This window comes from Diorhabda carinulata, chromosome 5, assembly GCF_026250575.1.
Source record: "Diorhabda carinulata isolate Delta chromosome 5, icDioCari1.1, whole genome shotgun sequence".
Lineage (NCBI taxonomy): Eukaryota > Metazoa > Arthropoda > Insecta > Coleoptera > Chrysomelidae > Diorhabda > Diorhabda carinulata.
In genome coordinates this window covers 28,087,066-28,103,667 of record NC_079464.1, presented here as the reverse complement: position 1 = coordinate 28,103,667, position 16,602 = coordinate 28,087,066, and positions in this window count along the sequence as shown.

Here is a 16,602-nt window from a genome sequence, read left to right as displayed (position 1 = left end):
CAGACATTCTACAATAAATTATATACCTACATCGTATAACAAAATATATAATAGAAGACCTCTTGAAGAAATGAAAACATGTTCAACTGTTTTTTAAACATTGCAGAAGCATTTGATATAGTTTGTTACCTTCTCATTTCATTCAGCTATATCCTACGTAAAAAACCGTAAATTCAGGATCAATCAAGAAAGGAAATATTCAGAACTTCGACTGATTGAAGTAGGGGTCCCTCAAAGCAGTGCTTTGGGACTACCTATTATATACTTGAGACATCTCTATTATGGAAAATGTTACACTTGTTACAAAATTCAAGGAACAAAATACGAGGATATATTGAAAAATTTTTAGCCTACTATAGAACAAAACAAAATTTCAATGTCAAAATATTTTATTACTCAACATATTCTTCTCTTAATTGGATACATTTATTACAGCGAACCTGCAACGTCTCTAGACTTTTCAAAAAATGTTTCTTCTTGCTTTGCAAACCAGACCTCCACAGCTTTTATTACCTTTTCGTTGGAAGAAAATTTACGACTTTTTAACCTATTTTTCAGTTGATGAAAGTCGGACGGAGCCAAATCTGGTGAATAAGGAGGTTGTTCTAGTAATTCAAACCCTATCAACATGAGATTTGTGTGCAGGGGCGTTGTTCTGCAAAAACAAACAACCTTTGGATAGCTTTCCGCGTCTTTTCTCTTTAATTTTTTTCCGTAAAGTGGTCAGTAATGTCGAATAGTAATCTACAGTTATTGTTCTACCCTTATCGAAAAAATCAATCATGATTACTCCGTGGCAATCCAAAAAAACTGAAGCAAGAACTTTTCCAGCAGATTTTTGGCACGAAACTTCTTAGGTCTTAGGCAGAATCTGAGTATCGCCATTCCATCGATTGTTGCGTTGTTTCTGGAGCGTAGAAATATACCCAAGTCTCATCCATAGTAGCAATTCGGCTTAAGAAGTCTACATCGATTTCAAATCGAGCACAGATCGATCGCGATGCTTCTACCCTTGCACGCTTTTGGTTAACATTCAAACATTTGGGCATCCATTTTGCAGCAATTTTTCTCATGTCCAAATTGACGTGAACGCGTTCTTATGAAATATTCAGGGCTGCAGATATCCGTTTTAGCCCAATTCGACGGTCTGATAAAATCATGTCAAGAACTGCATCGATTTTTTCGGGGATTGACACAGAAACTGGCCTTTTCGATCGGTCATCATCTTCAATGGCAAATTTACTTCTTTTGAAGCTTGTAGTCCAATTTTTCACGGTCGCATACGAAGGAAATTGATCACCAAGGGTATTAAGCATATCTGCTTACCTTTTAACCCTTTTAAATACAGGTACTTGATGATGACTCGATACTCTTTTTTCTTTTAATTTATTGCGTAACTCTGATTTACTTTTTTGAATTAAACTATTAAATTCAGAACTATTTATCTTGTAATGAACTAGATTTTCTATAACGACGGTGTTCAAAGGAAAAAAATCCCACGAGACGGACTAAGCCCTTCAGCGATATCCCCGATGCAAGTCATATTAAAGCAAGTTTGAGATAAAATTAAAAAAATGCATCCACTACAATTTCATGATTCTTATCGTGATTAATAACAGAACAGAATTTGACTCCGCTATTTAGTAATCAATATGTGCGTACATAACACAAAGCACTATCCTTATTATTAACTCTCGAATTATTAATGACTTCTGCTCCATTCACATTTTTTTAGTCGATTTAATCAACAATTACCCGAATCTTATTATTCTTGCGCGTATCCTTGTGTACCGTAAACAATTTTACCAATTATTTCATTAAAATAATTGAAACTTTAGCCGAGGCTGATACGGGCTATCTGACACACTGTTTTTCCAATTATATCTCAAAATTAATGATGGCCACTTTTTCACAGCGGGAGGGCTCTCCGAGAATCGGGGCTGCTGATTTAGGAGCTTGTTTCGGCCTTATTTTAACGGCGTTATGAGATCAAGAAGCAAAAAAAAAACGAATAAGTGAACGACTTACAAGCAACACCTTATGTAAATATGGAAGTTAATGATCGGTATCCGTGACGATTGAATGGCTCTAACATAAAACTGTTAATGATGTTGATGTTTGTTTAGACTCGCTCAAGTTTGTGGAATAGGATCGAAAAGTATCGAGACGAAAAAGTAATTTCTTATTAATGCGAAATACTTCATCATTTTTGGAAAAGTATATGAATAAAGTTTGGAAACGATGTGCATTATAAGCTATCAATTTTTATCCGTATCTTGTAAAAAATCATCTAATTTATGGTGGAAATCACATCGATAACAACTATGGTTAAGCAAAAGTAAGCGGAAAATCATGAAGATAAACGCGTAGTACATTGTAATACAGCACAACATCAAGGTTTTTTTTATAGAATCGCAGCTTTGAGTCGGCCAAACTACTTCATTTGAAACCTATTTAACAACTGATAGTTATTCTTTGTTAAGTTTGGGTTTAAACTTTCATTAGGTTTAGATTCATACTCAAACAACGCTTGCAAATTTTTGGAATTTAAAAAAAATGGTTCTGTACTGTGGTCCATTTTATAGCGTCTCCATAGAGTCTAAAACTCTTAATTATACTTTGTGCATCCTGTTAAACGCTAAGGAATGCGTACTGAAGAAGCTGTAGCCCCTGTACAAGGAAGCAATGAAACGATGAAGCCCATTTGAAGTGGAAATAATCCAATATTCTGCGATTTGATTCTTTTGGATTATTTTGTAAAATCTCTGACCCATGTTGATAAACCAGACTGAATATCTGGACATCTTCATTCTAAGAGTTAGAGGCAAATTAACGCCGCATATGCTGAGAAAAGTTTTTCAAAATTACTATTTGATATTACGCTTCATATGTATCTGCCATGGGGACCTCTTAGCCGAGATCATACTTAAATATTAGTGTTATGGAATTTTATCTGTATTTAATGATATTTATTGATATTAGAAATATATTTTTTTTGCTTTATTATGATAAAAGATCACCCCTTAGTGATTATTATCAAACATATACCAAGGATGTACCGAGATCTTCTTTGATAACGTACAAGTCTGACTATTTGTAAATAATACTTTCCAAGATATAAATTACGATATTTATTTATGGAGTTTGTTATTCAATCACAGACCGCTAACCAAAATATTCATTTTGTTAAATAGACTTTCTACTATGCTTATAAATTTTATAAGAAAATTACTAGATTCCAATCTTCGAAATAATTTTTCAAAAATAAAAGAAACTTTTACCTTCGAGAATTAGTGACCTTAGAAGCAACTTTAACTTCGTGAATTAGCAACGTTAAAGTCTGTAGACCTATTATTATCAACAATAGCTCCCCAAACCATCAGTTTAGTCCGGTGTATATGTCTTTCAACAGCAAACACACTCTTCATGGCAATAATTCGCTGTTCTACTTGCCATTATTTGCACCGGGTCAAATTTTGACCTGGTGCATCATTGTATTGACTATTTGGTCTTCTTCATGTGTATTTCAGTACAGTTAACACGACAAGTAATTTCGTCATAAGATATAAAAGTTTCCTCATCATCTAACATGGCGATTGCTTTGAAATCGTCGTACTTTAGGCATTTGGTTTAATTCATATCAAGAATATGAACTCACAACAGCTCTGTGCTATCTGAGTCTCGACAAAATTAAAAGAAATAATCATTCATCCTTCAGCTCTGCACGATTTGTAAGTATCTCTAAAGCCTGAACTATCTGTTAAAATGGTTGTAAACTTATTAACTGTTCTTTCTTTATACACCCTACACAAAATCGAACCATACACTTTTATTTAAACGCTTCTCTCGTCCACTCCCGAACTAAAATGGAAACCGCCCTGTTTCACACTTTTCCCATACACGAAACATCCTTCCTCGCACACCCCATCACAATTATTCATTCGCGCGAGATTATTTCAACCCCCTTTTCTCTTTCCCTTTACTCTACCGGAAGTTACCCTGCTTGTAACAATGTCAGTAATTACAAAAATGATAATAATAGTATTTCTAAGCTCGGGATTAGCTTAAGGGGGTGTTAAGGGGTGCAATTGACTTGTTTGTGTGGGTTTAGACACGCGCATGGACTAACAATGCAATTATTCCCAACGTACGTTCTGGGAATTTGTCAAGCGATGCTGATACACGTGGTAAAGTGTCAAAAGTAGTCTGCTTAACATGTACAACGTGTGTTTTTATCTATGAATATATATTCGATAGCAGAGTATATAAAATTAGATTTGGAACAATATTATAACAAACGTAGCTGGCAAGAGTGTTTTCGTCTACGACATATAAGAGTGAGGGAATCGCACGTATCTACAATCGTCGGTGTTGCAGAAACGGTTCCCCAGCCGAATGGCCGACGGTAGGGAATAGAAAAAAGGAAATTTTTTCAAATACCAAAAAAAAATAAGAGCCGTTTTGCTTGCAGGCTCCCTCTCGCTTACTTCTAGCCAGAATCTCCGCTTTTCCCTTCCAGAAAAGTTAGGCCAACGCAACCCCACGCAACCACCACAACCCCAACCCTGTAGAGGAGTAATTCCTATATCACAAGCCCTCTTCTATCTTCAATAAAAAATATTAAGGAGCTGAAGCTTTCTTGGTTTCAATCACTAACCATTGGAGCATTATTGAATATAAGTTTGTAGTTATAAGTATTAATTTAAAATCACGCGGACTAAACAGGTTGAATATTGGTTGTAGGTTTGAAATGATTAATAGTAAATTCATAGTATCAAATGTCACTATGCCTGATTGGTAACCATAAGTACCTGGCTCGACTTCGATAGAGTAGTAGTTGTTTCAAAGAATACACAATCTTTGAAGCATACTTCTTAAGTTTGAAGATACCACATTGTTGATGCATTTCTCCATTTTTCTACATTTATCCATTTATATCCCGACTATCCCTCAATTTACCGTGTTTCATATATACATACGTATCTTTAATATTAGTACTTATATATGAAATGTTCGGAAAAACAATCATTATTTTTGATAATAATTTATCCTTTTGAAAAAAAAAAGGATATAGTTTATTGTGTTAAATTCACTTTTAATAGTTTAATAAACATAAAAGAACATAGTTGCAACAATAACATTGAAATTGGTGACAACATTTACAATTGATCAGAATGAAATTTCATCCAAATAACTTGATGATAACCAGTCATAAGTCAAAAACTTTCGAATTTGGTTTTAAATTGTTGAAGATACCATCTATTTGGCTGGCTCCTTTAAGCTTTAAACGGGGTTTTTAAATGGAGATATTCTGATATAAAATAGTGTTGGTTGAAAGTTTAAGAAATCAACATTGAAATCATAAACGAACACGTCATGTAGTCCTTCTAGAAGAACAACCACAACTAAACTACGTTAGTAGAGTTGATAGTGAATCCAGAGATGGTCATTGATATTTTTTTCGATCGAAGCGGTTGTAAAATAGTAAATTATACAAAAGGATGGATTTTTTCACATAACATCTAAATCAAAATGCAATGCTATTAAGTTCCCTTTTTTTCTGAGCCATTTTCCATATATATGCACTTATTTCGTTACTGAAACTTGTAGCTTAAGCTGTAAATATTCTACAGACAGACAGCACCTTCACATAAGCTCTTTTTCCTGTAGAAAAGAGAGATCTAAAGCAAATCAAACCGATATTGGACTCGTTTCAAATTATCCAAAGTCACACTGAATAAAACATGATACAATTCAATCTCATTCACCCCATATCCGTCATGTGTCAATCAAACTCTCATACAGTGTCTCAGTTGCCGTTATAGTTGCTTTAATTCCTGGCACGCACCAGCACGTAATTGGCCACGGCTTGTAATCCGACACCATCATACCGTCTCGAAACCGGCTTAGGATTTCAGTGAGGCCGAAAACTCTCATAATTAGCTAGACCCCCGTCTCTCGGGATCATACTCACTTCCACTAATTGCTATTAGAGCTATCATAAAGTCAAAAGGGTTCGTTATTTCTGTTATTGCTATCAGGAATCGCTGGGAATATTGGGAAGAAAGTGGGATAGTGCGTGGATCGGGTCCTTTGGGAATCACTTTGATTTATTTGCGGTCGCATCGAATTTATGTGAACGAGAAGTCAATCATATACTTTGGTAAGGAAGAAAATGTTGCTTATTATGGGTCAATCATCGCACAATCATACTCATACGAAACATTTAATTATGTAGATGGATTTCATACTCCTATTAATTATCATACAGAATTTTATTACCTGAAAAGAAATAGAAAAGTGTACATAACAATTTTCAAGATTGTTGTAGTAGTAAGAACATTAATTCAACGTTTATAAAAAAAAACATATTTTAGCTTAGTACTAAATATGAAATATCGTCTCAATGGGCTTCCCACTCTATGCTAAGTAATTTTAACATTTATAATCGAATTATTACAAATATTTTTCAGAATTGAGTGCATTCGGCAATCATGTCATAAAGTCATAAACGAAGTTATTGATGAAAAATATCTGGCGACAACGATACTAAATATCACAATAACTCTACGTAAATAGCCGGTGGTAAATTCGTTGCCTAGACTAGATGCACTAATCCGACATAAAATTTGTTGCCGGATTATTATATCGGAACCAAAAAGGAAAACGAATGGTTAGGTTGGATCAACTTCCCTGTTCACTTCCTTGTGCGATTGTATGCATCTTCCCTCTATTAGCGTGAAACATTGCTTCCTTTGGCAGCATCTCCACGATGTTTTTCGACTTTACAAGACCTTTATCACTATGGTTTACTTCCCTCGATTGTAAAACAGCAATAAATGGAAGTAAATTGACACGTAACTATTTCAGATTTGAGTTATATATGCCTTATTTAACATTAATCTATTGGTCCGTACCTCCAAATGCAGTTAGGTTGCTCAAGACAACGCCGAAATGCAGGTAAAAGGATTACCTTGGCGACCAATTTACATCCATTCAAGCAAATGACAAATTTATAAGATCTTAGATCTATTTTATGCTAGAACACTGAACATAAAAACACAAATTGTCAGAATTTTTAGGTAAGTAGAATAATCTTCGGCTGATGGTATTATTCATTAAAATTCAGAATTGAAAATATCAGTGTTGTTAAGCTAAATATAGGAAAAAGCAACTCACAATACTCGGAAGTTGTCGATGATGGTTGATGGATTCTAATTCTATAGTGGACCAAAAGCAATTTCTAAAATTATGGTTACAAAGTCACGAGCAGGCGATTTATAGCCATTTTTGCTGTACCAAGAAGAAAGTAGGTACCGCCTGTAAGTAGTAATAGCTTAAAAATTATTACCAATGTTTCCTCCAATAGACATTTCGTGAAATAAATGATTAAACTGTTCATTTTTACTATGATTTATATACTACTGTTGTGTCAACCCTATTTTATTATAATGAGATGATTGTTGTTGTTACCAATCAATGACTGGAACAAATACAAGGTAAAAAGTAACAATATATAGTCTGCCTGGCACATATAGAAAAAAATATTCAATAAAGTGACTTCAGCGAATTAAGATCACCTCCTAGAATCATGTAACTTAAGATTTACCTGGCCTGACCTGGAGAAGGCGGTAGTTGCTTGGAAAAAATGTTTCAAATTTGAAGAAGCCGCGTTTTTTGGTATTTGTTTGTTTATCAGTGGATTTATAAACGTGGTTTGTTATTTGTTACTATAATTTTATTTGCAAGGCCTTAGCCAAACTAATATAAAAGCTGAACTTGATTCTACTCTGGGTAAGACTGCTCCTTCGTTACCAACAGTAAAATATTGGGTAGCAGAGTTTAAACGAGGACGTGTGACCTGCGAAGACCAGCATCGAAGTGCTCGACCAAATGAGGTGACGATTCCAGAAATAAATACACAAAGCGTACTGGCCATAGTTCAACTTTTAGGAAAGAAATGGTATTTTTAGACGAGTCAAAAATAACAATATATATTCTGCTTGACACACACATAAAAAAAAGATTCGATAAAGATACTTCAGCGATTAAGATCACCTCCTAGAATCATGTAACTTAAGATTTTGTACTGATCCTACCACGTGGAGGGATATTGGTAAAGACGTGCATTATAATATATAACACAACAAAACACGAAAATTAATAATTATTTTTCATAACTCGAACCTTATTATTATTAGGTAACAATCAACATTTGTTCTTTTGTCTGGTATTTATTGTTATAGTCGTAGATAAATTACAGTATTCAACTTGCGGTAATGGTTGTAATTCACTTCATCTGTGTGAGTTATGTATTATATTATAATGATAATTAAAAAAAGTAAAATCAAATTTCCAGTTTTATATTAATTAACTCCAATATTCTTATATATTTAGTATTAAATAAATTTCAGTGTATCCATTACTTTCTTGTTTGTCTGTATTTTTTTTCTTTTTGATTTACTGTTTTTCTTTTGGTGATTTCATTAACGAAATGACGCGGGCACTGCAGGCGCAAAACGACGACACATTCCTCGAGAGAACCAATTTTCTTTATAATTTACTGGCCCCTGAAAACAACTCCTACTTATAAATAGACTCAATTATCAAGGTATGCTTTCAAGATTTATTGACTCAAGTATTTTGACTTTGTGTACGGGAAATTGAGGTGTGAATATTTTTAGAGTCATCTGTTAAGTTAATCAAATCTTAACCGAGAAACATCAAAATAAAACTATAATTTAAACAGGGTGATTCATGAATATTTTACACATGAAATCTTGATAGTAAAATATTAAACACTCGAATGAATTGAAGCTTTTTATTCGAAACCTATCAAAGGAGTACGAAAGGGATTTTTTTACTATATTCTACGCCACTGATTTGTTATTTTAGTAGAATATTACAAAAGCAGGTTCTTATTTTTGAACGTATTTAAGAATCAGTAGCACTAAATAAAAAATTGGAAGTGTAAAGAATAAACAAGCAATTAAAAAGAGTGGAAGCTGTCCCAATGTTTATCGTAATAATTTTGTAGAAGCTTTAATTAATATTTACGACGAAAGCACATGCAATCTTCGTATTACTACTTACACTGTTTTGCATGATGTTTGCATAAATATTCATATTTATAGGGAGTTTTATTGGCGTTTATTGTTTGTTATTTAAATGTTAATTAAAACGTGTATAAAACATCCATTTTGCGATAACTTATTATTGGTTCGACATATTGATTATAATAAAGTACAGAAATCCAAATTGTTATTGCTGAAAAATGATTAAAAAATTCAACTAAACTCCATTTTAATTCTTATCCAAGATTGAACAATTTTCTAGAACAATTAATGATATTTTTGAAATGATTGGACCAAAATAGAGCGCTGCAAACAAATTAATTAATTGAAAATTCATGTACTTTTGACTGTACTAACGATTGAGCATTTATACGCAAAACTAACAAATACTTTATAAAATGATGAGTTTGTTTCCAATTTTTTTTAAAGTGGTGGTAATCACAGACAGATCCATCTATTTTCCACAATTATGGTTGCAGTCTATAGTCATAATTTTTTGAATCCAGAGGACCATAAATATGTTTGATGGGTTTGTGGAGATGCTTTTTCCTTTAATGGACAAATATTTACAAGATTCTTAAAGCGTTTTGATATCTCTTGGAGTACATTCCTTTACATATCAAAGCAATAAACTTGGTATTATCTAAATACGCAAATGGGTTTTTAATTTGTAAATTTGCCCTTATTATGAGTATTTTTAGTTTCTTCAATTTATTGCTTCTGTTTATTTCAACTTGAAAAAACCATGTAATTATGTTTAAAATTATCATAATTGTTCGAGATAATTTGAAAGAAGCTGTTTAATATTCATTGGACATTAATAACAACAATATCAATCCACATATGCAAAAAAGATCGTTAAAAACCCTCTGCCATCAATAAAAGGTTGAACGTTTTTACGAGAAAAAATTTGCATTTGTGATTAAGTCAAGGATGTTCACATTGGTAGTTAGTGCCGTTTTGGGTTGCCTGTGCCGCCCATTCTTATTTTCTCATTATTCCAAACTGGCCTTTTTCTGAGTCCGTTCGGCAGCCAATCAGTTGCGAACCACCATTTTAACGAGACTATAAAATTGAGTATGCCTTCAAGCATCTCGGGAATGTGTGCTAGAAATGATTCAATATGCCATCTTATATGAATTACGACTTACATTTCTTGTCTTTCATTCCGTTTTCTTTGCATACATGTGCAGCAATTAAAGTTACCCACAATAAAAATTTTAATTAGTATTATCTGAAATTTATAACTTTTAGGTGAGAAATGAACTTTCATCGCAGTTTCATCCGTTTTAAATAGAATATAGATGGATAGATCAGAGATAAAAAATTCATTCAATCCATTCAAAGTACATAATATTGTCCATTACGTTTTGACAGTGTAATTCCTCGATATCTGTTCATACATATATATAAGTATGAAATTTCATATCTTGTGACACTCTATATAAAGTAATATGAAGGAAATAGAAGGTTTTTTTAACTACGAATGTTGAATAATGCAACATTGTACGTTAATTGCTTAATCACGAATTCATACCTCAACGAAACCATCCATCCATATGGGTCCATCATCCCCTTAGCCCCAAAGTATTTTAATTAAAAACCAAAATCCCCTTTCATCGGATCCCGTTCGCATTTTAACAAAGACCTAATTTCACAAACGGACGCCCCTCACCCTCCGCCTTCGTTGCTCTTTTTTTAAGGATAAGAATTGGCAATTATTAGAAGAACGTTGTTGTTATTATATTCATTACAAGCGGGCTTTGAAAAGGGTGTGCTACAGGGTGCTTTATTATGGTTGGGAAGATTCCAAGCGACCGTCACTTGTTATCGGGTGTGCTACATAGACGTACGTATGAATTATTTATATTTATATTACAGCACCTCCTTCACTAAATTTCGACGTCAAGTCTTCTTTCGGCAATATATACTTATCAGCTGGGAAAGATAAGTAATCTAGTGTATTTTAAAATTGATTAAAATCATAACGTTACCTTAAAAAAATTAAAAATGAGTTATGTAAATCAAAAACATTGCTTCTTTTTCTCAACTTTATGAACTAATAGATTTCCCTTGCTTTTCTGGATTTAGTTAACGTATCTATGACAAAGCGAGGGGCTGTTAAAACACGATTATTCTTAAAAAACAGAAAAATTTACCCTTAGAGAAATAAGTATTTCAATCTAGAACATGTAATGGTGAATCAATGATAAGTTATAGCATATGCTAAAGTTTTATAACAAAAACAAACGAAGATAATGATAGATTAGTCTATAATTTACCTAGTATAGAAACAAAAAAATATGTTTAATGAAGTATCATTCATACTCCGTCTGTCTCTGAAACTGTCCTGATACAGAGTAAGTCTTCCTGTTCTGTCCAGTCGCTCCAGTTTGAATTTTGTGTCCAATCAAGCGGCAACGTTATTAGAACCCTTTTCTTATAATTATAAGAAATTGGCTCTGATTAGAGCCTCTTTTCTGTTCGTAGTTTCCTAGTAGCGTCTATCTTATATTGGTCTTCTTATATTGATTTTATTATCTAAGTGAGGCATTATTTTATATCGAATTATCGATTTGTTGTTGTATCGGTTAAGGTTTTACAAAAAAGTTTGAGGGTGTATATACCCATTTTTGGCATTTAATGAGTAATCTCATTTCCTTCTTCTCCAGTGTGTTCTGACACACACTTTTATTAATATTGCCTAGTGTGCTAAGCATTCACAAACAATTTTCGTGCTGATTACGAAAAGGCTAACCACTTTAATGCTGCCTCATATTTTTTATTGATATTGGTTGATCTGAACACCAGTAGTGTAAATTTTGGTTTGTAGTTTTTGTGACTCTATTTTGTGTTAGATGTTTCAAACAATTCATATTTTTCTTAGTCCATCTTCAGTATCATGATTCAAGAATCGCTTCGACTTACAAGGAGAAAGGTTTGTAAAATTTCCTTTCTATTCAACCCAGAAATTTCATATATGAAAATTGGGTAATTATACACTTTCACGGTCACCTAGTTTTTTGCCTCTAGAAAATCGAAAAATGGATGGATTTTAATGATCTTGGTCTCAAAATGTTCCATTTTACGGCGGATTCATAAAAAAAATTAGTAGAAATAGCTGGAATGAAAATTTCTCATAGTTTTACTGTTTTAAATCGTAAAAAAAACGGTTTTGCAAAATAATCCTTTACAAAAAATTATGGTAATTATACACATTTTTCGATTTTCTAGAGCCAACCTAACCTAACCTAACCTAACCTAACCTAACCTAACCTAACCTAACCTAACCAAAAAACCAGATGACCGTGAAAGTGAATAATTACCATTTTTTTTTCGCAATTTACATAAAAAATGAATATTTTGAAAAAAAAAGTTTTTCTACTATTTAAGGTTTAAAACTATTAAAAACCGCAAATTCAGCCACTACCCCCGTGTTTTTCATAAATTCGTCGTAAAATGGAACATTTTGAGACCAAAATTATAAAATTTATCTATTTTTCGATTTTTAATGGTCCAAAAACTATTAACATTGAAGAATATAGTACGAAACTATTCACGAAAATTATTTGTTTTTCATCGATTTCATTTTAAGCTTAAAAAACTGAAAAAATCATTCTTTTTGGATTTTTTTTAATTGTTTATTAATTTATGTAGAATACAAAAAAAATGTAAGAACTTTATCTGATAATGAGATAATTTTTTGTAAAGGATTATTTTGCAAAACCGTTTCTTTTTACGATTTAAAACAGTAAAACTATGAGAAATTTTCATTCCAGCTATTTCTACTAATTTTTTTTATAAATCCGCCGTAAAATGGAACATTTTGAGACCAAGATCATTAAAATCCATCCATTTTTCGATTTTCTAGAGCCAAAAAACCAGGTGACCGTGAAAGTGTATAATTACCGAAAATTGAGCAATAAGCAAAAAACTAGCTTTACATAAACACAAACTAGAAGGTATAAATTCAGCAACTTGGAGACAGGAATCTAGTATTAGTAATGATAATACTATATAAAAACTAAATTTTTAAACATCCTTCTCTCTGAATATGTCAGTTAAATGAAATACTTTCGCCTCAATGTGAAACTAAAACATTATGCATGTATTTGTGTAGAAAAAATTCAGTTTCCAGCTGGAATTTCGATGCTTATTTTAATAAATTATTGTACCGAATCAAAATAGAATATTAGGAACAAAAAACATCCATTTTAAGTGTCTTAAGTTTGAAAAGTTGTTTAAAACCGTCCAAATTCAAATCAAAATAATGCGGAGAGATTATGAACAAAAGCAAATAACGAATAAAAAGTGAACAGAAATGTAAGAAATATTCATAAAACTATAAGACATGGGACAACACGAAATTAATAAAGAAAAAGGGAATCAGTAGAAGCAAAAAGCAATAATGGTTAACAAATTTATCACCAATGATTAGGAAAATAACACAGAGTCTCCCGATCTGATTTTGATAAAGACAAAAATATGAAAGAAAAGAACTTGGAAATTAAAATATAGGAGAAAAATGAAGTGGCAAAAGATAATAGATAATAGCCAAGACAGCAAATTGTAAGAAACAGAAAAATAAATTAATTATGTAACTAAATGTATTAAAATGTAGTGCCTAAATCATCATCTTGTTTTGCTTCAATATTCTCCATTCAATTCAAAATCTGCAGCTAAAAATGTGAGTTATATAGTGTAGAAAAAAAAGTATGAGGATGAATGAATAAATCACCTATTGTCATACTTAAAACGTGTAAAAATGATTATATTCGGCTTTGTTTTTAATATCCACGGATAAATCGATTTCTACGTCTATGGTGTCTTTATTGAAAACAACCCTTGATGGGTGACTGATTGACGCTTTGTGTGAAAAGCGTATGGACGTTTGTATATATACAAATAATATAAAAGAATCGAACGTAAGCGTGAGAGATATTCTGTGAATATTTTAATGCTGATTATTATGTGGCCAACATTGTTAATAGACGTTGAAACTTTTCGGCTTTAGCTTAAGTGAGGGTACAGAACGAAGGGCAAAATTGTATCTATTGACGGTAGCTACTCTCAAAAAAATATGAAGATGATATTATTTCTTGGCAAGAGAAATATTTTTTGGTTCTTAATTGATGCAGAATTCGAGAATGGAACTCTCCTCCTAAATGGAGAATGTAGGACAGAAGACTACGAGCAATCCTTGTACAAACAATACCAGTAAGTCTCCGGGTAGATGAAAAGGGTCGATTTCAAACAACTTATCTCAATAAATTTTTGTCGTATTTGCCATATAAAATACATGTTACTGCGGAATGACCGTGGGTTTGAGAAAATGTCCAAAAACTTAATATTTCAAAACTGAAATTATGTTAGAAATCTTTAACCAAGTACAGGACTCTGAAAAGTGGAAATTTACATCGATAATTTTTTATTTTGCACAAGTCTCTTCACCTATATGGGAACACAGTATATAAATTAAGTTAGTTGTGTCTTCAACTTCTACCTAAATTGTTTAAACGCAAAAGGTGAAATCGTATTGTTCTAAACCTTCCTAGACATTGTAAAAGTAATCAAATATTTGTTTATCTGGAACCTTAAGGCCGTTTGACATGATGCAAGAAAGTGCAATAAATATTACATAGAGGTTGCCGGTAATCAAAATTCCAAATTTAAATTATATCTGCCTCTGACTTGCTTTTGTAGGCTGATGGACAGGTTAGCTAGAGAATTAGATAAAAAACATAAAAAAAGTTAAGAATGGATGACAAAACATTTAAAAAAACTCCTGAGGAGAATAAACATAGACTCAATGAAAATCTTGCATGAAAAAATCAGCTGAACTTCATCTGCACTTGCTTTTGATCAAGAAATATTGGGTCTTGCATTGCATTGCACGTTGGGTAGATTAACTAAACATTGTTTTTGACTATCATCGTTGAGTGGCGAATGGACGCTCTTCTTCAATCGCCACGTCTATAAATCTACCATCATAAATGAACGTCAACCAACAAATTAACGATTTATTTGATGTAACATAAATTTATATTAGCCTGATAAATGATGGAATAATGGGCTCTACGTACTGACAACCAGTTATATTAAGACATTGATATACTCGAAAATCGGTGTATTCATCAACAGATTAATAATAATAGTAACATAAGGCACAGAAATCTACAACATATATATATAGAAGGCGTGTTATTGCAAACTAAAGTGTTCAAAAAATTATTTATCGTGGTGTCGAGGATGGGAAAATGAATAATAAAATATATTTGACACAAGTAGCTAATAATTATTTGTTTTAAGTGCACTACGAGGCTTGTCCATGAAATAAGGTCCCCAACGAATTTTCACAACAAAAAACATGTTTATTTGCATTGAATACTACATGTTTGGAAAACTTGGACTTGGACTTGAAGAGATGGAAATCACTACACACACTCGCTTCTACACGTTACCGTTTGTCGTCATCCGTCAGCATTTTTGGTATCCACCTTGCAGAAATCTTGGCTGGATGGATCATTTAGCTAAGGTTCCTAACCACTCATACACATTTCCTTGTTTTTTGCACCTAAAAAACCAAATCACAGAGCGTAATTCACAGCTGGCACGAGAATGGAAGCTATATCTTTGACGCCTACCAAGACAAAAATGAAAGTTATAGACAGCTGACCGGGGTGGGAACTGGGAGAAAGGGATCGAAGCCACAGTCCAGTTTTGTCAAATTCAAACACTTTTCTAGCGTCCGCAGCTCTTTGGGAAATTTATTTTATGGATAACCTCGTAGCTATTTTACATGCTTCTTACGTTCTATCTACAAATCCGACGACGAGGAAACTGTTTTTACATGGATTTTATAGACATCTATCGTAGCTGTTTTAGATGCTCCCAGAACCAGACGTTTATGGACTTATTTTCTCGCATTCTGTGTGGACGGAGAAACTAATTGTTTCTACAAGTCCGTTGATGATGAAATTGTTTTTAAGATGGTTTGATGTGAGCCCCAATTTTTCATATAGAATTTATTATATAAAATAAAATCTCATCAAAGGGTATATCATTATTTGAAGTTACTTTTTCCTTAGAAGTTTCTAAATAATTTCCGTGAATAAAAATTGATGATAAAAAAATGCAAAACTTCACTCTCGACAGAAAAATTATTATCTGATTAACCTCGGAATTCAAGTATTTTTTCACCTGTTCATACAAAATTATAGTCATAAATTCCTTCATACAAACATCACAAAAGAGAAGTACCTATTGAGGCAAATTCAAATTCCAAAAAATATTATGTTAATTTCGATGTGCATCTTTTCAGTGGTATATATAAGACGTCTGGAATTCTCATAGTGGGCCGTGAACCGGTGCCATTATGGCATTTTATTTACGATCGACCGTTGAATAAAAAAAAAAAAAGAATGTGAAGCCCATGCTGGTCCTCCATCATCTTTTACATAATGGAAGAATGGATTTATGTCATTTTTCGGGCGTATCAAAGTTGTGTAGCCTCGCGAAGCCGGCGGCA